This window comes from Chelonia mydas, chromosome 4 (assembly GCF_015237465.2).
Source record: "Chelonia mydas isolate rCheMyd1 chromosome 4, rCheMyd1.pri.v2, whole genome shotgun sequence".
Lineage (NCBI taxonomy): Eukaryota > Metazoa > Chordata > Testudines > Cheloniidae > Chelonia > Chelonia mydas.
In genome coordinates this window covers 67,773,825-67,798,886 of record NC_057852.1, presented here as the reverse complement: position 1 = coordinate 67,798,886, position 25,062 = coordinate 67,773,825, and the positions used below count along the sequence as shown (strand labels likewise).

General features: G+C 40.3%; 1 long non-coding RNA gene across 1 annotated transcript; it reads right to left on the bottom strand.

Moving 5' to 3' along the window:
• Positions 1 to 385: 385 nt before the first annotated feature.
• LOC122465694 lies at positions 386 to 20,863 on the bottom strand. Its single transcript, XR_006290705.1, has 4 exons — positions 20,759 to 20,863; positions 13,521 to 13,629; positions 5,221 to 5,284; positions 386 to 475 (listed from the first exon to the last, which is right to left on the bottom strand). It is a non-coding gene; the product is annotated as an uncharacterized LOC122465694 (long non-coding RNA).
• Positions 20,864 to 25,062: the final 4,199 nt, after the last annotated feature.

Here is a 25,062-nt window from a genome sequence, read left to right as displayed (position 1 = left end):
AACTCCCTATTAACACATTAAACATGTCACTTTAGGACCTGAACCTGCAAAGACTTAAGCCTATGCATAACTTTATGTGTATGAGTAGTTCCACTCACTTCAGTGGGACTATTTGCATGTTACTCATGTGAATCAGTCTTTGCAAGTTTGGGGACTTTATTATTCTAGAGTTTGTCCGTTGCAGGGGACATTGAGACAAACATTTTCAGAAGTGACTATTCCTGGACATGGGTGCTTTAATGTTTGTGTGTACAACCTAAGTCTTTATGTATCTCAAATTTGACATTGAAGTATTTCTACTTAAATAAGTACAACCTTTCAACTTCCAGACTTTCAAATTTATTTAAAGTCATTCCATTCTAAAGTGGATTCTCTTCCCTTCTTAGACATCAACAACAGAACAGGTTCCTGTGTTCCAATCAGTTACCCTCTGTGAAAAGCTCACGGAAGGCAATGGGATTTGAAGACATTGAGGCTGCACAGATGAAATCAGAGTTTAATTTGGCCTGCAGAAACTTCAGTTTTGGTGATGGTACATAAGATCCCATTTTGAGATCTTTCTAATTGTGTATTTAGCACATTTGAAAAGTAAATCAGAGAGACATAATAAATATGGAATTTCACACTTACTTTTCAGAGTTGACCCACATTTATTTCTGAATTTCCTCATTTCCAATGTTTGTATTTGTTGTAGTTACAACATTTTAAAAATGTTGCTGTAAGTTAATAGAGACTTATTTACAACCTTAATTCTACCTTAACTAAGGGCCAGATTCTGATTTGTTCATTCATGTTGAACAGTAGCTTACACCATCAGTAAGGATATGATTTAGTCACGGAGGTCACAGAAGTCATGGATTTCATTACTTTACCGGACCTCCATGACTTCTTCGGCTTCAGCTGTCAGTGGTTGCAGCCAGGGCCAGAGCTGGGGCTGTGCAACTCCACTGTCCGTGGCTGCGGCCGGGAATGGGGCTGTGCCCCTCTCCCCCAGGGCGGTGGGGCTCAGGCTACCAGTCCTCCTCCCCCACCACCACGGGGCTCCAGCCGTCATCCCTCTCCTTCCCCCGGGTTATTTTTATTAAAAGTCACGGACAGGTCATGGGCTTTTGTGAATTTTTGTTTATTGCCCATGTCCTGTCTGTGACTTTTACTAAAAATAACCATGACAAAATCTTAAACTTAACCATGAGAGTTCCACTGAATTCAATAGGACCACTTAGGGAGGAAGGTACTACTCAATGAAGTATCAAAATCTGACCCTTGGGGGTTTTTGGGGAACTTTTTTTCAGGTGTGTGTGGAAATTTACAGAGATTGGTCAGAGCCTGGGATAACTTTGCCACAGGAAGCTACCACTTTTCTATTTGTTTTTTGTTCTAGTCATTTAATTGAGAATCATTAAAATATAAAAAGTTAGGAGTGGTTAATGGAACAAATGAAATTGTCTGCCTTTGTAGTAAAAATATATTTTTAGTATTCACAGCTTAAACATTGTTTTCTGTTACCACAACAATCCATGACGAAGAAGCAGAGAAGGATGTGGGCTGATCACCTGCAGGGTCCATTACAGTGAGCTCAGCCAGCTAATCACATGGAAGCTTTTCTTCACTAAAAGGGCATTAGTAACCAAGTAAGCTAGTTTGTCTTTCCTTCTTTTCTTCTAAAAATGGCAGGGAAACACCTTATTATAATGAATACCTTCCTTAGCAATCAAAGACAAAATAAATATTTGATTTCCTGTGTCTGTCTCACGTATCCATGGTTATTCTCTGAGTATTTTATGAAAATCTACAGTTTCCAAGATGATTTTTTTCTTAAAACAAACATGCTGCTCTTTATTGAAAGCTTCAGCTTTCTTGTTGATGCTATAGGGAGTTTTTCGAACTATCAGATCATTGCTCTGCATACTGCCTTTATACTGATCATCAATACCTTGCAATGATCAAGTCAGAGTCCAAATCTAAGATCTTATCGAAACTCTATGGGAAATTACTTTTACCTCCGAAATGACAATATGGTGCAACATTCAGCTCCTAATAGTCTTGGAGGAGTTTAATTTCAACTATTCACACAACTCAAAATACAAAAATTATTAAATTCTATATGATGACAATTTGCCCAGAAAAGCATTTATCATATGGCAATAGAGTATATGCCCCTCAAATTTTTACATTAAGCCGTTTTACATTACTGATGCAACTCTCAGTTGTCAGTGATGAAACTGAATAGCTGTTAAAACTGGTAAGATAACAGACTCGTAAGACTGAGTCTTTAGGGATTTTCAAGAATGAACAAACAATTCACAGGTGGCGACAACAGGGATTTATAAGATTCAATAGGCCATGTTCTAAGTAACTGACACTCAGATCAGAATCAGGCCATGATTGTTTTTTCAAGGAGATAAACATTTAATCTGCAATTCCCACATTTTCAGATATACTGTTATGAGAGAAAATAGAATTAACTGACCTCTGCCTACATTTATCTTCCTACCCCCTCATCTAGAGTGGCTATGTCCCACTACCCCGTTTTATTTCTCTGCACATACATCTTTATTAACAGCACCCATACACTGATTTTTAAATGCTGGAATCGTACATACAATAGAAAATTATGTGTTGACAATCCCAAGAGCCTTCTGATTTGATTTTTGTTAAGAACTGAGACCTAGATTTAAAAAAACCCAAAGGTGCTGGGTTCCATGGAAGTGCTCTTGCCATACTTTTAACATGGTTTGTTATTCTTTTACCTTCAGCATATTAGAATTTTTTAAGACTCACAGTACCAAGTGCTATTTGTCCCCTGCCATTCTTCTCCCCCTTACTCTATTCTGCCCCCTTTTGCCTGTCCCCATTTCCGCTTGGTTCTTGCTATTATGACAAAGTGAGATCTGTCAGACGTAAGAGAGTAGTCCTACTGGGCTCCGAGAAGTGGGTGGGCGCAAGTCCTCCCCCAGCCTTATGGGAGGATCCACAAGGTCCAGGAACTCAAATAATTGTGGGGGACAATCAAAAATGTAACAGGGGCAGGTGTGAAGGTCAAAGAGTCAAACAAAGGGAACCTGAAGGGGACACCGAGCAGAGAACCCTGGATGGCGCCTCGAAGGTGTCAAGGGAGCCAGTGGATGCCGCATAAGAGAACAGTCCTGTTGGGATCCAGGAAGTGGGTGGGCGGAAGCCCGCCCACTGCTAAAGGACCTCTCCCCAGCCTAAGGGGAGGATCCACAGGTCCAGGATTCCAAATAATTATGGGGGACAACTAAGGAAATAACAGGAATGGGAGTGAGGTCACAGGGCTCAACTAAGGGAACCTGACGGGGACACCAAGCAGAGAACCCTGGACAGCACCTCAAAGGTGTCAAGGGAGCCAGTGGATGCCCCATAAGAGAATAGTGGAAGACAGATATATCAGCCCCAGAATGGTGAAGGCCCTTGTCCCTATAAACTGAAGAACAATTACCTCGAGTTAATTAGAGACACCAGAGTCCAGTTAAGGGCTGCCACAGTGACCTTTAAAAACCCCTCTTCTGGTGAGAGCAGAGGAAGAGGGAGGAGAAGCAAGCTGCAGCAGGTTAGTGGCAATAGGAGAAAAGGCTATTCCTGGGTGGATGGCTGTGTCTCCTCCTTATAGATAAAACAATCAAGTTAACTGTGTTTGGGAAAAGACTGGTCACCAGAAGCCAGTGTAATAAGTCAACACCCGGGAAAGTGGGAGTGAAAGGTATTCCTATTTGTGTTGTGAGTTTGGTTTTTTGGTGGTTGTTTTGTTTAAGAGAACTACTTGAGCTTCCCCTGAGGCCCACCTTGTAAACATATTGAAAAACCCTCCAGAGTGGGACTGATTTACTACAGGCCCCCACTGCATGAGGAAGAAATGCTGAGGCTGATGAGGCCAAGGAGGTGTCTTGCCACACTGTATAAAAACTTCTCTCCTCAATTGGACTATATCATCAGAAATACAACAGCTTGTCATTTAACCTCTCCTTTCCTTCTTCTCTTATCTTCTCTCCCCATGCTTATTAATTCATATTAGCTAAAATGTCTTCCATTTATTCTTCCATTTTTGTTTTTAAAAGATCATTTTATTTAAGTTGAACACTTAAAAAAACCCCTTCTCCTTCTATTCAGATCCTGTTCACTGTGCCAGGACTACTAACAAAGTTAGCTGGCAAATCTGATGGGCCTAATGGATGCACCTATCTATTACGAGTTTGATCCTGCCCCATTGAATATAATGGGAATTCTGCCGTTGTCTGTAAGGGAGCAGGCTTACCTCACTCCAGTTCCTAGGGTCTGTCAGCTCATTTCCAATATGCCACAAAACTGCCATAAGAGAATGGCTTTCAATCACTACCAGTCTGGATCAAATTTGAAACCAATGAGGAGAAAAGTTCTGTATCGCCATTGCTAGTCACTTAAGTTATTTGGTCCATGTAAAAAAATTATATGTATGCACATTCTCAATAGAGAAAATTAAAGTCAGACTAATATATATGTGGTTATATTACTAGCCAATGACTTAGTATGGTTCAGCATTTGGAAATGCACAGTACAGCAATAAACCTTTCATAATAAATTATTTTCTTAAATGATTGTTTTGTTGTGTATGCAATGTAATATAATTAAACCAAGCTGTTCCACTATTTATTGTATTAGCTATAGAGATACAACTAGCAAAATGTACTGATTATACATCAGCTGTTCTCACCCAGTCTTAGTTACCTTACTTAAAAAATGTGTCTGGAAAGTCTGTATAAAAGAAAACAAACATGTATAATGCAAAGTGTGGCATCAAATTTAATATGAAAGTGTATTTTACTTTCCTTTTGAGATGATGGAAATTTCTGCTGACAGAAGTGTGTTGTACAGGGAAGCACATATGGCATCTGCCTGGACAAAGCTGCAACCCTTTCTGCTGAGTTAAGTGGAAAGGTTGGTTTCAGCTTAGCTCTGTGGTTGGGCTCTGCACCAAGTTAGCTGAAAACAGAACATTAGTTTGTGCAGTTCCTGACATGGATTAATATCCCATGTAAAGTGAGGAGGCTGCTTTGATTGTGAGAGGGAACATCACAAAAAGACTGACTTCAATATTATTTTGGTGTCTATTGGCATCGCAATGGCTCATTGAAACAATGCCACACAAGAGACCAAGAGCAGGAGTAGATTAATTGGTAGCAACCCAGGAAAACCTTGAATATGCCATTTAAGTAATGTCCATACCCTTAATGTCCATACATCAGAGTCTGGGGGCATCAGCATCTGATGGAAAGGAAGGAGAGTTCTCCTATAGGGAAAAAATGGCATATCAATATATCACAGTGCCTAAAGAATTACATGAATCCTACATACTGGAGATACAGTTTTCACATTTCTATAAACACAGACCATCTGTACTACATTTCTAGTTATTAAAACTATGATTTTATTACAACATTTAAAACTTTTGTAATTGTCTTGCTAGCTGCTAACATAAATTAAGTGCTATAAATTGACACACAGTTTTAATTACTGAAATAAAGTGCAGATGCCCTGGATTTAGAGTAAACTACATGACACTTCCAGAAGTCAATAACTGGAATCTTTTACTTTCATGACATGCTATGGTCAAGAACTAAGACAGACTATAGTTTGAGGGAAGTTTTCACAAATGTCATAGACATGAAAATAGCATATATTTCCAATGAGGAGCTGTGTTTCATGAGCTGATGTGTTACTGGTGCCCCTATTGTGCCTGTTAGTGCATAAGGTAGGTGTAGGACCTATTGCTGTATCTCCTTTTCTAGGGATCCCTTTTGTTGTATGTAGCATTCACTCCATTGTATTGTTGTGCAGTGTACAGGAAACATCTTGTACACCTAGCAGAGTGCCAAGGGAAGTGCCACTAAATAGTATATACCCCAAACTTGGAAACATATTTGTATTTATAAACAAAAGCTCAGCCCAGATAAAAATATTCCATTTTCAGTAAAGTCACTGAATTTACATCCAATTTTCAGCCGGGTTGAAAGAAGTGCGTGTAAATTGCTTAAGGGAAAACAGTTGAGTGGCTAATTGAGTGGCACGGGGTTGGACTAGATGGCCTCCAGAGGTCCCTTCCAACTCTGTTATTCTATGATTCTATGATCTCTGCTTCTGTTTCATAGCTCCAGCCCTGTGAGGCTGAAAAAAAAAGATGAAATTTTTTCTTGTCAGCTATTTTTATTTCCTTCTTTCAGGAGTCAAGCGATGGGATGAACCCTTTTGCGTGTAACAGCTTCATGGCTGTGAAGGGGCAATTAACAAAGTCTCTGTATTGTGATGTCCCACAATGGCCAGTTTAGTTGTGATAGCCCTTCTTGATGGCCAGGAGACGATTCAACCTGACTGGATTCACAGTTTCAGAGAAAACATTTTTTACAGTTTTAAAGCAAAATCTTAAATATTACCTTTAGCATGTGGTAAAGATATTATAAGTGAGATTAACAAATGCCACAATTTACAAGCATTTGTTACAAGTTCAATACCCATCGTAACCATACTAACGCACAGGTGAAACAGACTGTTTTCCAGCAATGAATTTCTCAGTGCTTGGCTGGGGCCCAGAGCCTTGGCAAGAGCCAGTCCCTGGTCTGCCAGCGCCACAGATACTTCTGACTCCCAGCTGTTTTCTCTAACGACTGCAACATAACCTTCTAGAACAACCCACGTGTGCACGCAACAGCTCTGGTAGTGTGATCTAAGATAATAGTGCTCTGTTTTCAACCTTTCAGCCCATTTTACATGAGGGTAACTCCATTGACGACAAAGGCATTTTACTCCTGATTTACAGAAGTGGTAACCTCTATCACAATCAGGTTCCATGGACCAAATTCTCTACAGGGGTAACTCCCTTGACATTAATGGAGTCATGCTAGCAGAGAATTTTACCTGATTTGTCTTCTGTGAAGAAGTACCAGAACAGATGAATGAGTTCAAGAGTGATTTCCTGTTGGAAGTTAAAATAGTTCCAGGGAATAATGAAACTGAATAGTTTAGTTTATTTCTCACATTATCTCAGAAATCTCTCTCATGAGCCACCCAAAGATTTTCACAGTCTTAATACTTGTCTAGGACATGGACTGCATGTGAGATAACATTCTTTTATCAAATCCACCTGCAACTTCAGCCTATCTTACACAAAAACCAAGTATTTTCTTTATGGCAAAGTTTTTAATCACACACATTTTCCCCTATATCTAGTTACTTTAGCATATTACCACTTCCATACAAATCATCAAATTGCTTATTTGTATACTGAACAATTTAAAAAAAATCAAGAGTAATGCTTCTTAAAGTCAGAATTTGATTTCCCTGTAAAACTATTTGTCTTCATTTATATAAACATATTGCAACAACTGAAGTGAAAATACTCATCCTCTCTTCCAATAAAACTCATGAGACTTATAAAGCAAAATTGGCAAGACATTGTTTTTCTGCATTTTAAAAACATTTGTTAATCCTGATGTAATGTTCAATATATAATTGTTCCACTCGAGTAGCAACACCAGGAAGCTAACTCTAGATCTAAAAAGGTTTCTCTTCCCTCTGTAGGGGGGTGGGGAGGAGGGAATCGAAAATATGAAGAAAAAAAGTTTTTAAAAAGTCTGACTATCAAATAGAAAAACTTGTCCTGTTTTTCAAAGGATATCCCTTGTGCTGACAGTCTTACACGGCTTGATCTTGCTAGTGTCAAGTCAAGAGAACCAAGTGAGCCAAAGAAAACTCAGCTGATACTGTATTTTAGCAGGTCACTGAGTTTCTCTGGTTAAAAGGAGAAAGGCTGTGAAGCTAATCCAGATGAGATACATAATCTCTTGTTTATGTTTCATTGTGATAAAGCCATTTCAGAACAGCAATAATGAAAAGCCAGGAAGTGGGGGTAGCAGTGAAAGAACACACACACACGATTATTTTACTATCTTATTGTTTTGGCAGATGCCAATGCAAAACTGAAGGTCCATGACACCTAATATAATTTTCCTGAAACAATGAAAATTTGATCTTTCATGAGGGAAATAGTGAAGGACATGCCAAATAGTGGGCAAAAAAGTGTTCTGCACATGAAATATCAAAAGTGGCAACAATTTCAAGGCAAAATGGCCTACTCTTTAATTATCTTCGGATTATAACGTTCAAATCACTCTCTCTCTCCCCCTTCCTTTCCTTCTGCTTTTAATTTTCTCTTTACACCCAAGATGGTCAATAAATCAGTCTAGAGCCAGCAAATGAGCACAGCTGGAAAGAGTACTTTAATAGGTTGGGTTTCTTACGGTTTTCAGCTCCGGATTCTTGCAAGCATTTGCAAGGATTTGCAGGCAGCATATCTTTCACCTACCATGATCCTGTAGACACTATATTAATAATGGAGGCAGCCTCTCTGATGCTGAATGCTATGTAAACTATTCACTCCAAGTTCAGCCTTATGCTGTTCCCATATAAAGGTAGCATATAGTAAAATTTTCTACCCATGCTTAAAATTCCTGTTTAAGCATCAAGCCTGTTCAAGACAGGAGACCAAGAGGTGCTCAGTATTTCTGGAAATCAGGCCAGTTCTTTCTCAAGATTGATGTACATCTATTGTGGTGGGCAAAGATTCACAAGAAATCATGGAGAGGCTTTCAAGAGACAAATGAATGAGACCACAGGCCAAAAATTTCAAACTTTGGTGCCAAAGTTTGGCACTTAAACCCATGGTTAGTTTCCTTCCAGAAACTTGATTATCAAAGGTGCAGCAGTCCCACAACTCCCATTAACTTCAATGGGATTAGAAGATATTCAGTACTCTACATGAAGCGCCTCACAGATGAAAGAAAGATCGACTCTCAGTGCATGATCATTCAGAAAATAGCATACACACCCATTGGTCTGAACTACAAGGAAGCATGTTTTGTTCTGGTTAACAATTTAATGTCTTAAATTATTATACAGGAATCTATAAACAGCAAATCTACTGCCATTAGAAAGACTTCTGAAGATACCTTCTTAAGCCTCATGGGCAGACCCCTGAGCTTGTGTGGAGCCTCAGTTACATCAGTGAAGCTCTGTATGGCTGCAAGAACCTATTCGTGGGGTTTACTTTGCAGATTCAAGGACTCAGTCCATAACAAGGAGCATGGATGTGTTAACTGTAGCCATATTACAAAGGCTTTCCCCACACATATAATCAGTTATAATTAAGTTGGTTAATTCTGTGTCCCTAGTCAAGCACAAACCTGATCATGTGCCTAATATCACAGATTAACAGCTGTGGCTGTAACATGTCCAAAAGCTCAATAGTGTTTAGCAATTTATTTATAGTGCATACTTGTTTTTGAATGTGGTTTGCTTTTAATGTTGTTGCCTTGATTAAATACTTTACCGGACACAAGAGAATTCTACTTTGATGGCTTTTTGGCATTTCTAGAACATTTATGTATGTGGCAGAATGAAATATGGAAGTAAAAAAAAATTCAACCCTTATAAACAGATTTTTGTTTCTGAATTTGTCCATTGTTTTAGAACGTTTTGCTGATTGGGAGCAGGGTGAATACTGCAAGGAAAGTACATGGAAACATGCTTTAGAATGAAAACCATGAATTCACCTCAGTGGTATTCATGACCCCCTTTACACTTATTTTCAGAAATCATTCATATGAGTATTTGTTAGCAAGAATGCTAGTAGAAAGCATAAGCCTCGAGAGTGCTCATGCAAATAAGTGTTTGTGCAAAGGCTCATGCTAGGAATGTTCGTTTCTTGAAACCTATGATTTTCCTCCTGATTATAAATGTTTCGGTCATTTAGTCAAGGAGTAGAAACAATATCAGTAACGAACAGTCAAAATCAGAACTGAAGTAAGTAGTTCACAAACCTCCATTGGCCCATAGTTCCTGAAACATGGTCCAGGGACTATTTGTTCGAGCTAGCTGGTCATATGGTGCTGGTTCTCTTTTTTTCCAGCTGCTCAGTTGCATTAAAAGAAACTCAAAATATAGTAGATGCTTTTCTAATGTTACTTTTCTATGTAAACAGTTGCTATCTAGTTGCCACAGTGATGTAATTTGATCACAAAGAGGAGGAGAGGTGTCCATGACACAATCTCGCTATTAAGACATGGTCCACATGAAAAAATTAGAGAACCCTCTGTCATAGTTAAAAAAGTTTTAAAAGTTTGGAAATAGTCTTTGATTTTTACAGACAATTCACAAAGAGAAAAAGGGAGCTACTTTAACTGAATAAACCATTTGTTACAAATTATTTGCCCAACACTTTTTCTGATGAGCAGGAAAGCCCTTTAAAAATGCAGCATCACGCAATATAGATAAGGAAAAAACAGCAGGATGATTGGGATTTGTTCAATGATCTTGAGACAATCAAGCAATCTGAATCAGCCTCTCTCACAGATTAACTACTTAATTCTAGCTTTTTATTTACAAATCTTACATCTGTTTTCCAGCACTCTCGCAAGAATTGACACTCAAAGCATTTTTTCACATGCGCCAGTCAAGGCAGAATTACTTATGATTTCAATTAAATGAGAAATTTGGGAAGAAGGGGGATGATCTATGTAATTAAACTACAAAAGGAAAAAAGCTATGTTCAAATAGGGTAAATGCTCAGACAAACTCACAAAAAGGATGAAATTCAGGGTTGAAACTCCATCCCATTGTGCCAAAGTAACACAACACATAGGGCCTGTAAGTTCATGCACTGTTTTGAAATGCTTGCATTACTTATGTGATTAAGGTGGTTTAGGGTGTGCTCAAAAATCGAAGACAAAAAGGTTGGCATTAACATAATATAGAGTGTGAGGTTTCTTTGGACCCAATCTCGACTTCAATAATGGACAATTGAATACAATTGCTGTCAACTCTTTGCCCAGCTCTAGGTTTTTTGAGGGGGTGGGGAGGGGTGCTATTATGGATCCAGACATATGTAAATATCCTTACAAATGTAGTTACTGCATGTAACCACTTTTAAAACCTCACTTTCTTTGGCATGTTCAAATATTGGTTCATTGGAGCACAATAAAGTAAAACATTAGAGTCCCACTTACTGGCAAAGTGTAGTTAAAATAAATTGTGAAGGCAACTGAGAAAAGAGAACAGACTTAAAAGTGATGAACATTTTAAATGTACAGTAGTAAAAAATAAAAATATAGAAGTGGCAAATTTGATTTAAAAAATCATAAAATCCCTTCCCCGTGGTAGTTTAGCATTCATTCCAAGACACAACCCAGGCTGTTTATAGCCAAGTTATAATAAACACCAGAACACAGACATTAATCATGTAAAAGCTGACAGACCTTTAACTCTCGTGGCAGAGTTTGTGGTTCCTACAATGTCTGACACTGTGTGTTGATTTCTAAGTTACTTAAGGGGATGGACAGAAGAAAAATGTTACCATTTTAATTGATGTAGTACCACATAACCCCAGTCCCCAAAACTTTTCTTTGCCAAAATTCTATTCTGTGGGTTGAAACTACTGTATAGAATAAAATCAATGAATGGATTTGAATTTTGTATAGTACATACTTTTAAATGTAGGCCTGTAAGATACTTGAAATTTTATGCATATACAAAATGCATATTGGTATTGGGTGTATAACAAGGACAGTTATCAGTCGGTACCTAACTGTTATGTGTGAATGCAAATTCAAGCAAGTGATGTGAGTGTACCTAATTTTGACACTGGCCCACAGTATACACCATCATCTCTAGGAATGAGCAAACCTGATATGAATCAACTCATCTGAACCTTTAGCCATCCCTCATCTTTGAAAAATCTTCAATCGTTTTAGTCTGTTTGTATTATTCCACCCTCCTACCTTAGGTTTTTCGTTAGTACTGTACCTGTTTTCATAGTAGCTGAGAGTTCCACCTGCAGTGGCTGCACATGACCTGTTCACACAGCTACACATTTTCTCCTTCTCCAAAGTGCACCATAACAAGACTATGCTAGTTACTGTAGCAATCCTGCACTGATAGGTGTACGTCCACACAGGAATTTTCCATCTCTAAATTCTGTGTTTCTATTATCCAAACAGTTTTCTATTATTATAAGAGAAAAATCTCACCTCTTTAAATGCAAGTAAAAGCATATTACAAACTAGTTTTCTTTCAATAGACTTCACAGGACTTTGGACACCCACATTAAGCACTAAGAAAGTCATCATGCCCAAATCTGGATGAGTAAAAATCTACCATTCAACAGCTCATTCAAAGCAGTCAGAATGCTACCTAATACATCATTAAAAAAAATATTTAATCTTGACCTTAGATAACTGGCGTTGACTACATCGTATATACCAGCACAGAGGGTATGTCTACACGACAAGCACTACAGTGACAGGAGCGGGTTTTCCATCACTGTAGTAAATATACCCCCTTGAGAGACAGTAGCTAGGTTGACAGAAGAATTCTTCCATCAACCTAGCTGTGTCTACAGTGGGGCTTAGATTGGCCTAACGACATGACATGAAATTTTTCACAGCCCTGAGTGATGTAACTAGGTTGACTTAAGCTTTAGGGGTTGACGAGGCCTGAGAAATTACTGATTTCCTCTTTTCCCAATGGAACAAGTTAGAATAGCCCTTGGGACACTGTACAGATGAGTTTAACAACCTCTCTCTCCTTAATCAACTAAGCTGAATGGTTCCAATAGCCAGGATAGTAGGGGACTTCTGCATGTTCTTAAGTTAAAACTCAAAAACAGAAATGTCCAATTTAAACTAACAAGGCCTAATTCTGATTTCTCATATCGGTTTTTAAATGGTGTAACTCTACTAACCTCAGTGGAATTAATGTGGGTTCATCATGTTATATGTACTGTAAGTCAGAAAATCAGACCTGTAATATGTAAAATGCTCCCCTTTGACTGGATTTTGGGTATAATCATCATAGGTTATTAAAACTGAAGGAAGTTTTGCTAAAAGGATTTGCACATCACATAGGTGACTGGCACCAAAGAAGACAGTGCTGAAAAAGCATCATTAAGTCATCTTAACCTCATCCCACAGTTAAAAAAAAAAAAGACAAAATGAGAGGGTGAGGGAGAGATAAACGTAATCTGACCTCTGCTTTAGAGCAAATGTCTTAGAAATGAGAAATCAATTACTGCTCCCTTTTTCTTCTTAGACAGATCTGGTCAGTTCTCAACATGAAATTATTAACTCTTAGTTACTGCTTGGGCCTAAGAGGTTCAGATAATCATTAGAAAATCATGCAAACGTTGGGCCATCTGAACTTTTGAAATTTCTCCCACTGCTAATCAGAACAAGCTCAGTCAGTCTAGTTCAGAAAAAAAAAAATAGACTGTGGACAAACCCAGGATCACAGGAGTATAAACTGCAGCATGACATTTTGTTGGGGGACCTTTTGCCATGACAGTGTTTTGTTGCAGAACATTTTATCAGGGATTGTCTTCCTCATTATTACAAGGAGCAACCTGAAATGCATACTAGGCATAAAGTAATGTGGAATAATAAAACACTGATGAAGTGTTGCTTAATTTGCTTTTCACTAACCTGTTGTTCATCTCCCCAGTGCGTTCATGTGTGCACGTACACATTCGCTCTCTACATTCTCACACAAAACCTTTGTTAACTTAGAATTAGAATTGCTGAAGTGTATTTCCTTTTAAAAACACAAACAGTTAAAGTTATAAAGGAATAATAAATTAAGGTGACATCTAACACAATACTAATCAAGCTTAAATATACTATCATCATAATATTCAGCCACACCAACCCTGTAATACCCTCTCCCTCTGTAACACTTACTTTCAATTCAGAAGAGTACTACGACCATCAAAGAACCAAAAATAGCACCACAGTGTGCGGTCTTAATTCTGACTGTCCAATGCTACTATGCTAGTTCCATAATACAATACTGGCCCTAGATCACAGAATTGACAATGCAAGCACACAGAAATGTCATTATTCATGTATATTACATCACAGCCATGAATTGTGAGATTCAAACAATCAAAACTACTGGGAGAAGAAGGTGAAAGTTGTTTCACCTTTGCAGTAAAGAGTGCAAAGAGAGAATAACTTTGGCACTGAAGGACTTGCCACCCCAATGGAAGGTGGAGGTCACTCTGCCGTTGAAGGAAAGGTCACCAGAGCTGGTCCATAGTGGTTTAAGAAAAACAGATAACAGCTATCATGGAGAGAGAGCAGGAGAAACAGAACATGGAGTTTGTGCCAAAAATATAGATCTAATCCATTTATTACATAAAATTAAAACCTGTGAACTTTGGAATTATGGGGCAATAATTCCATTTACGAGTTCTGTTAACTACACAAACCACTCAAGCTTTGGTTTATGATATCACCAGAAACTTTAGATGGCATTACCGCCTCCTATGTCAGAATTGTCCATTTCATATAGATCTTTATATATAGACTCCTGTCTTGATTTTTAAATATTTTACAATCCTCATTTCTCAAGGTATATTCCAACAGAAGCAGAGAGAGAGATTCAGGCAAACAAATATTCTATATAATATTCTTAAATAACACTGACAGAACAGCCGCCTTTTCTTGCATAATTTGACCACAAAATTTAAGATGACCAATTCAATTTATTTTTCATTAGCACATCCTGACAGGGTAACATTAATTAGCATATTTACAGCCTGACAGGAAGGAGGTGGAAGAAGGGAATAATTTCCATTAATGCTGTCTTGCCTTCATTTATTTTAAATTATAGATTGTAATTCTTAAATCTTTGTCATAAATTGGTCAAATTTCAAAAACATATTGTAGTCCATTTTATTCTCGAATAGTGGGAGTATAGTATAGTTAATAGAAAAAAGTGAAATTGACTAGTCTATATTCATTACTCACATTGAAAGAAATGCAAAAAGTAAATAGCATAAAAAGTGAAAATGATATTTGAATTTTACATTTTTTTCAGTTTTAGAAATTTCAGGTGTTATTTGTAAGATAGTGAAAGGGATTTTTAAAAGTGTTTCGCTAACTTATTCAAAATTCACATTATTAAAAGAAGAAAACAAGTTGAAGCATCAGAGTAGACACAGAGCAATAGATATGTTAGTAATCCTATTTTTATGGTTAATAGAGAACCCTTTCAGATAGCAAGTACTGTATACAATGTCATTTGGGAAAACTATTATTAAAAGAGTAGTGAATAAACATTTAACATACCCCTCCACCACCACTTCTTTTGGCATAAAAATTAATTCATTAATTAGATGTATAGACAGTTTTCAGGTGTGCTTCTGAGAAAGAAGAAAACATGCTAGGAACTGCCAAACAGTTCAGTTGACTTCACCATATTCTTAAGATGTCTTTGTCCCTTGAATGATATTTGCTTGACCCAAGAGTAGGGTGAAACTTCAATATGCTGCAAGGAGAAGAGAGATGACAGTATTCCTCTTGGGCTCTGACCTGCAAATTCTTCAGCATGTATGTAACTTCACTGAGACTACTCATTCGAGCAAAGCCACACACATGAAGCATTGGGCCTTTAGTAAGCTGAAGTCTGGGCTTGGCAAGAAATAATCTGTGACCTCAGACAGGATTGTAGTGATTTTATGTGTATATATATATATAAATAACCCAAATATATATATAACCCAAACTGTACACAGTGCCTGATAGTGAAGTCTCTGGCTGCAGAGTTCTAAACTGTAGGCTATGTCTTCTGCAGAACTCCAGGAAGTGTTCTGTACCACACTGCACGTCATACCTTCCTCCTGGAAACAAAAACTGGCCAGAATTCCAAGTTCTCTAATTAGTGAGTGGCTACAGGCAAGTCCACACACCTTACCTGCCCTGAGTTTTGAACAGATGGCTAACAACATTCTAGGAAATCTAAGTCGTTACAATGATTTGCCAAATGTCCAAGCTGTGATAAGTGCCCCCTTGATACCTGCTGCAGCTCAAACTTCCAATCTTCAATGTTATTGACATTTAAACCTAAAGTAATTTTTTCCAGCGTGGTTTGGTAAGGGTGTTTCATGTGTCTACTGAACACAGTTCTTGTCTAAATTAAGTGCATGTGAGAGAATGACCTTGTGAATTATGAAGTTATAAAACATAATTTTGGATAAGATTTCTTACCGCAATCAAGCCTACGGACAATTTGACATGAATTCCCCAAGAGATTTATTATAGTTACAAATTAAAACATTTTGGCACTTTTCCCATTAATAATTTATCTTCCCTGGGTGAATCATTACATTTGCCTTGCTTGCATTACACTGTGCATTTATAGGGTTATTTTTAAACATTTGGATTCCCCAATCCGACTAACAGTTTGCATTCATCACAGTCGACCAGATATAATACCAAAAATCCTTTTAGTATTGGTTACTAATTGGAAATGAGCACATTCTTTTTATCAATTTTATAACATTGTTAAAAAAGAGAGCCAGGCAACTTCCATGGTTTCTCAAACCTTTTTAAAACAACAGCTTTATCTTCCCAAACCATAAGTGAAGAGTTAGCAGCATAGGGGCTGACCCTGATCTTCTCTGTATATTCTCTGCTTAAAGGACATTAGCAGGAAATGGTCAGCTTGAGGACACAATGAAAGGAAACACAGCAGCAAAGGTTTCACTGATAACATGTGATTTGAAGTCAGTGAACAGATTCAGCCAGCCATCCAGCTGTTCAGGCCAAAGTCTATATAGCACTCTGCTGACTCCAACAAGACTGTGTCATGAAACCACGGTGGAAGACTGACACTTGACATAACAGGTGGGGGAGGCAGAATGTTTTCACACACCACCAGGTTCTGTGGCTGAGTTATTATTTTATGTCATAATCAAGAAAAATTATGCTGTTTCAGTGATATTTATTTTCTGCAGATTTATTGGGTCAAATTGAGAGAGTATGGGGATTACACTCTAAGTCAGTAAATGAGGGTAAGTAGATGTAATGGAGTCCAGGTCAGTGCAGTCTACACACAAAAGCCAGATTTTTCAGAAGATCTGAGCACCCAGAACCAGGGACAGATTTTCAAAAGAGCTCAACTCCCATTTAGCTACCAAAGTAATGGCTAAATTTTCCAAAGAGTTCATCACATTAGAAGCTGGGCTCTTTTGAAAATAGAACCACATGGGGACAGCAGAGTGTGTACAATAACTTCTACTTTAAATCTTACAGCCTCCTATTCGTTGTCTTTCCTGTCCTGTGTCCTAGGCTCTCAGCATTAGTTACACCCATTTAGATTTAAGGTACTTCTGCACTAGCAACTGTACACATATCCATGTGCACGGTGGTACCATAGCCCCCTTATTATTCAGAAGCACATTTCGGAAGGCAAGTAAAATAGCATGCCTGAGGGGTGTGAGTAAGTACTTGCCTCTGGCTGTGGCCGAGGCTCCTGTACAGGGGAGCAGAAAGACTCAAACTGTTGCTCTGGACGGACTTGTCATACATGCCCCTTCCGTGATGAGCTGGACTGGGTGCTGTCAAGGGCTTCTGCTACAGAGCCTGAAGTGGCTCACAATTCCCCCACTGGCCTCATAGTCTGATGGGATGCCAATAAGTGCCAGGGCAAGGAGGCAGCAGGGACTGCAGAGGTTGTCACAGAAGACCTGGAGGATGAGGAGTATGTGATCTGCACCTCTACCCAGAGAAGCAGATTGAGGAAGCCCCCCCAACAAACCCAATGGGGACCCCAAGTCCTCGCAGGAACTAGAATCTGAGGCTGGTAAGTTACAATGGACTCCCACCTTCCCCGCCAATAACCCCTCTTGCATGGTGCTAAATTCCTGATTTTAAGATCCAGGGTATTTGAAGGACCATGCATTGACTCCCCTCCCCCACCCCCCATGACAATGTCATGCATTGCTATGTCTCTGAGTTTGAACAGCCGTGTTCAAGCCAAGGTATTGTCATGCCTCATCCCCTTAGCACCCTCCTCCAACTCCCCCCTGCATCCAGCCCCTGCTTTGCTCCAGCCCTAAATGATCCCAACCAAACAAGATACCTCTATAAATCAATGATTTTATTGATTTCTGATGAACCACTGCTATGTCTTTGGCTAAAGCAATGTCTTAAAATCAGAATATTAATGAAAGCTCATTGTTCCCCTGCATCTGTACATGTTTCAGGCAGTAATGTGGACTGGGGCAAGAGGAGTTGGGTTAGAAAGGTCCCGGTTGGGGATAGGACAGTTGTAGAAAACTTACAGTGGGTTGTCTACGGTTAGTAACAGTTGCCTTTTCTCTTGGAAGATTACACACTGATGTTACCATCCCCTTACAAGTGGGAGCCATGCAGATTACAAAATTGTTACCATCCTTGTCCCTGGTGCCTTGGCTTTCCCCACACTGAGCCATGCTGCACAGACCAAGGGAAACAACAGTGGGAGATGGATCCAGTCTAGTGGTTGGATAAACACAGTGAAGAGTCCCTGTGCAGTGGAGAGGCAAGGGGCTTGTGATGCAGATCTGAAACTTCAGGGAACAAAATAAAGTTGTGGAGTGTCTCTTTCTTTCCCTAGAGAGACAAGTAAGAACTGTGACAAAGTTCCTCCTCTACCTTGGTGGGTCTTGCACTTATTGGCGGATTTGCTCGCCTTGGAGCTTCACAGCAGACCTCAGCTTGGCCATTTTTCTGAACCCACAGTCCAGGTCCACTCCTCCTGTGTCTGACCAGGAGTTGGGAGGATCTGGGGGGAACCCGGGCCCGCCCTCTACTCCGGGTTCCAGCCCAGGGCCCTGTGGAATGCAGCCGTCTAGAGTGCCTCCTGGAACAGCTGTGTGACAGCTACAACTCCCTGTGCTACTTCCTCACGGCCTCCTCCCAAAACCTTCTTTATCATCACCATAGGACCTTCCTCCTGGTGTCTGATAATGCTTGTACACCTCAGTCCTCCAACAGTCCGCGTTCTCGCTCCTAGTGCTTCTTGCTCCCAGCTCCTCACACACACACCACAAACTGAAGTGAGATCCTTTTTAAAACCCAGGTGCCCTGATTAGCCTACCTTAATTGATTCTAGCAGCTTTTTGATTGGCTGCAGGTGTTCTAATCAGCCTGTCTGTCTTAATTGTCTCCAGAAGGTTCCTGATTATTCTGGAACCTTCCCTGTTACTCCCCTGTTACTTTTCCCCCAGGGAAAAGGGACCTAGTTAGCCTGGGGCTAATATATCTGCCTTCTATTACTCTCCTGTAGCCATCTGGCCCGACCCTGTCACAGAACTCATCTGTGTAAGCTCAAAAGCTTCTCTCTCACCAACAGAAGTTGGTCCCATAAAAGATAATACCCCACAGAACCCTGGGCTACTGCCCCTGAAATGGTAGCACTAACATCACATAACAGCACCAGTGTGCACATGAGTATAAGTGGGTGCACAGCATTATGCCTGTGTCCAGCACAACAATGTGGACAGTCAGCATGGGTCCCGGCAGCATGTACACAGTCCCCAAACCAAGTAAGTGTACCAGTTTAGACATAGATTTAGAGGGCTAAATTAGGAGGAGACATATAAGGGAACGTACGCTACAAGTAAATGTTAGTCCAAGTAAGTCTGTTGTATAATTTACACACTGACGGAGCCAGAAAAGCCATTAAACTTAGCCATGAAAGTGACAGCAGGCCAAAACCAAAAATGAGTCTTTGTGTTGTATATACAGTTTTGTAAAGCCTCTTCTGGGCATGACTTTGCTTCGATAATCACTGCATCCTCTACATTTCTGAGAGCAGATAGAACTGATTCTTGTGTGTTGGGTAACACCCAGGTTACATTCATAAAACCCTTAGAATAGACCCATTTGGGAATTTTTCAACAACTCTTCTCTTTGGAAAATGCCAATTTGTCCAAACCAAAGCTTTTTGTGCAAACATATTGTTTTCCATTAAAATGTCTTTGGGAAGATTTCTCACATCCAGGAATTTCTGGTCAAAGTTAGAAAGAGGGAGAGACGCACCTCAGAAAAGCCAATATCATGGTGGGATTTGGGATTCAGAGCAGGAATTTGAACCTAGATCTCCCATATGCCCAGTGAGTGCCTTAACCACTGGGATATTGGCTAGTATGAGGTATCTTTCTCTCTAGCTTTTTCCATTTCTAGAAGTCTCAGTTTTGTTCTGCTGTGAAATAAAAACAAATTTCAATTCCTCAACCTGTTTGGCAAAATGAGATTTTTTTTTTTCTGGTCACCACCTACTTTAGGGCTCTTTCCTTAAGAAGCCACATCAGTGTGAAATGAACTGAAATAATGGTTTAGTGTTATTTTCTTCTGGTAGTGATAGTGTTCTGCATTATATTGGATGTACTGAAGTACAATCGCATTCTATAAATACTGTCCCCTGGGATCTTCACATATATGAGAGTCTAGTTTTGTAAGCATCCCATGAGGTTCCCTCAGACCACAAAATGATTAAAACAATAAATGAATGTTTGTATGATGAGGACTCTTAATGGTTTTGGGGTTTTGCACCCTGTGAATGAGTTGCCACCCTTGCTCACCCCTCATGGCCTCAGGGGAGCCCTGCAAGCAGTCCCTTGCCTTGTTTTTCCCCTTCACGTGGCTCCTGAGGTAAACTCCACCCAAGCATTTTGTCCACTAATGGCCATTTTCACAGTGTGTAATTTATTGACAGAAAAAACTCAGTTCTGAGGCATCTTTTCCCCCTGTCTCAAGTCTGCTCTCTGCAGCTCTTCCCCACATTGGCAGGCCACTCTCAGCTCTGCCTGGCTGGAGTCTTTTCTTACTTCTGCTTCTCTTTCCATCCAAACCAGTTCAAAATAAAGTCTCCTCAAGTCTGTGCATTTACTAACTTACCAGGGCTCCTCCCAAGCCTGTCTTGCTGGTAGTCTCAGTCGCAAATCCCAGGTCTCTCTGTTGGCGCCTGCTTGCTCCTAGCAGTCACTGATCTCCCTGAGTATCCCTCACCCTCTGCAGCTTCCTACTGCTCTTTAGAGGGGAAACCAGGTTATCCCAGGTGTGCCTCCTTAGTATTCAGCATTGGCTGGCCTCAAGCCTCTAGCCCTTAAGGGGCAAGCCATTCTGTTGCAAGCTCCACAATCTATAATAGGCTCAAAATTGAATTTACAAAACAGGAGGCCAGGATCTATTTTGGGAAAAAATTAAATAATATGCTGCAGTGAGTCTCAGAGCCTGGGTCAACCGACTCGGGCTTTCAGGGCTCATGCTACGGGTCTAAAAATAGCAGTGTTGATGTTCCCACTCAGGCTGGAGCCCAGGCTCTGAAACCTGGCAGGGGAGCGGGGTCAGGGAGGTGAGTCTCAGAGCCCAGACTGCAGCCTGAGCCTAAACATCTGCACCATGAGCCCTGGAGCCCGAGTCAGTTTACCTGGGCTCTGACTCTCACTGCCACAGGGGTATCTTGCTTTGTAGACATACCCTCAGATCCCACATTAATACCACATTCATTTTATTTATAACCCATTTCCCCATGAACTGGAGGTATCACCTTAGTTCATGACAGATCTGATCTGCTGGGGTGCCAGGTGCTTCCCCTCCTACTGAAGTCAATGCAAGTTGGGATCATGCAGCACAGTCCAGGACTGGGCACTGTCATTTCTGCCTGAATTTGCAAAAGGGAGGGGAGTGTGCTTGGATGCAGCACAGCAGAGACTGAATGAAGTTTTAGATGCTCCAGAATTCAGGTGAATTTTCAAAGCTAAGCACAGGTTATGTAGCAATTGTGGAAACTCACATCCTGTTCTGAGCACCTGCAAAATGCAAAAGCATCCCTCTATTGCTCAGAGCCAAGCCCTAGGCAAAAGTCCAGGCAGGATCCATGTGGTGACCCCACACAGACCCAGGAATCACACAAGACATCAGAACTGTCAATATTTTTGGTAACAAGTTTAAGATTCTTCTCAACTTCAATACTCTCAACTCTACACCTGCCTACATATGTCATCACCTCCTCCTATGCCCTCTCCATTCCTTTCTTTTTGTGTCCATTGCCAATATTCATCTCCACATCGTCTCCTACAATATCCAATAGACCTGGAATAGCTTCCCTGTTAACATACATCAAGCTCCCACTGTCTCCTCCTTCAAGAATCTTCTAAAAACCTCCCTGCTCCATAGAAAAGCATTCAAGCTCAAATGCCACTCTTTATTCTGTGTTCTTTCTTCCCTTGTTTTTGGTTTGTTTGTCCCTTTAGACTGTAAATCCTTCAAGGGTGAAATGTGTTCTGTTTGCCACCAACCTCCAATGGTACAGTGCTATATAAGTGCCACATTGGGATACCCTTATTCACCCTGAGCAATACCTTACTCCACAAGTAGTGCCATTGACTTCACCAGGACTTTTCATAGAATACAGTATTTTTCAGTATGACTGAAGGTTTCATAGAGATTTGCTTCTATAGGAATCCTACGTTCAAACCCCAATGCCTTTAAACTTGAGATAAGTTTGGATATGAATTCAGATCCAAAATTAATAGCTCAATCCCACTGCTAAAACAGACATGAATCAGAAACCCAAATCTGAGCAGCATCAAACCTTCAAAAAGTCTGAAGGATTTGTAGCTAAGTCCAGATGAAACCTTCACAGCTAGATTGTATTCTGCTTTTCTAGGACAATACTCTGTTTTGCACTGCTGTGTTTGTTTCAGTCTCTTGATGGACTGCTGGTGACTCAATTCCAGTAACTGCTCAAAAATGTGCACCAGCTACAGTGAGCTAGTTTCTTAGCACAGATGCCTGTGTTATTTAGATGGTGTTTTCCTAGTTGCAACGTATCTTTTTTTAAACGTAAGAGAGGAAGGTTTGGACTGTACAAAGAGTTGAAAGTGGGATAAAGAGCCTCTTGAGATTAAGAGTGCAAATTCAATTCCAGTCAAGCTCGGTAACGAGCAAGAGTTGTTACCCTCTAGTTTTTATTTGGTTTTCTATGATAAAATGAGTTACTGTACTTAGAAATATCCAATATGTAGGGCAAAATCTGAGGTGGATTTTCCCCCATGTACTAGATAAATTCAGCAGCACTGCAGAGCTTAGTAAACTAAAGAATCACTTGTAAAGAAAGCCAGCCTAGCAAACTCTGCTAAATGAGCCTCTTCCACTGCATGGGCCAGGAGCTCTCTCACAGGTATTTAAACCCTTTTGCATTGGTTCATCATGTCAGGAAATCCCATTTCCTTGCTGCAGAGAACTAAAGCAAGGACCGCTAGCATACTGGATTATGGGCACCATGCCCTATCAGTCAAGATCTACTCTTTTTAAAGGAAAAAGGGATGTATGAAATGCAGCCTAAAAAGTCCTAACCCACAACCACCCTCCGTGTAACTGCAGCTTTTAATGTTAAAATGGATCAACTGCTGACAAACTTAGAAAGAAACAATTTATAGAAGAAGATGCAAGTAAACCATATGTTTGTGTTCACTTATTTGCAAAGTGGGTGTGGATCTCCACTCCTGGTAACCTGTCAGTGTAGCCATGAGTGCCACAAAATTTGGGCATCTCTGTAAAGAGACTGCACAGAGAGAAAACTCATTATATGTTTTCTTTTTCCTTTGAACCATCTGCCTTACACTGGAGAACAGTCAGACTTTAACAGAATAGAAGCTTTCCACTATGTGTAGGGACAAATTAAGAGGACACTCCAGAAGGAACCTAAGTTTATTCAGCATATATTTTGTTACAGCCACCCTAATGTGTATATCATACCTAGACTCCCTCAAGACAAATGTAGTATTATTTAAGATTTATATTGCAGTTAGGGTGACCAGACAGCAAATGTGAAAAATCGGGAAGGGACTGGGTGGGTAATAGGAGCCTATATAAGAAAAAGACCCAAAAATCAGGACATCTGGTCACCCTAACTGCAGTAGCACCGACGTCCACAACCGAGTTGGGCCTCATTGTGCTAGATGCTGTCACAAACATATAATAAATGAGATTCCCCTCTCCCAAAGACCTTGCAATCTAAAAGACAGAGACTTAACAGATGGAGAGACGCACAAGCAGGCCGGGGTGAGGCAGGTGAGACAGGTAACAAATATAATAGCATATGTGCAATTCTTAGCCAGTCAGTAGTATAACCACAACTCAACAGCTGTCTAGTCATTATCAGGTTGCAGTTTTCTGTGTGCATTCCAGCCAAGGTATGTTTTAAGGAAGAGTAGGTACTGGATTTATGGATTTTTGACTTTTAAGGGATGGCACAGGAGAAAGCTGCAGTGTGAAATTTGCACCTGCCCTTCCCAGTCTTCGCTGAGTTTGCCCCACTGTGACGTTCCCCTGCTGTAGTGGATCCCCTGTGATCCACTAGGTCACTCCAATACTCGACTTTGGGAGCGAGCCTCACCCTACTCCGCTGTGAGAACGCCCACAGCTGGGCTGTTCACGCACAGCCTCTAGCATGCAAGTTGCTCCGTGGATTGTGCAACCGAATGACACTAGACAACATCTCTGGTCCCAAACCAGCCCTAGGAACCTCCATCTTGCAGTATCCAGTTATGCCCGCTGGACCCTGCAAGCTTATATGAGTTCGTCAGTTTAACAAAGAAATTGTTATGTACCAGACTTGTTATCCCAGGTATCTCTGGCACCCTGCAAACCAGAAGCACTGTTTCAGGTAGAATAAAAAACAGATTTATCAACTACAAACGATAGATTTTAAGTGATTATAAGTCAAAGCACAACAAGTCAGATTTGGTCAAATTAAATAAAAGCAAAACACATTCTAAGTTGATCGTAGCACTTTCAATGCCCTAAGAAACTTAGATGCTTCTCACCACAGGCTGGCTCGTTGTCCTTCAGCCAGACTCTCCCCTTTGATCAGCGCTTCAGTTGCTTGGTGGTGATGTCTGTAGATGAAGGTGGAAGAGAGAGGAAGATCATAGCAAACGTCTCTCTCTTTTATCATGTTCTTTCTTCCCTCTTGGTTTTGCCCCCCCTTCAGGATCAGGTGAGCATTACATCATCATAGTCCCTGACTGACCAAGGGAAGGGCGGGTGACTCACTTGAGAGTCCAACAGATCCTTTGTTGCTGCCTAGGCCAGTGTCCTTTGTTCTTATGAGGCTGGGCTGGGTTTGTCCCATAAATGCCCTGATGAGGTGTGAACTGTTCCTCTGTTCCTAGAGAGTTTTGCCTGGGCT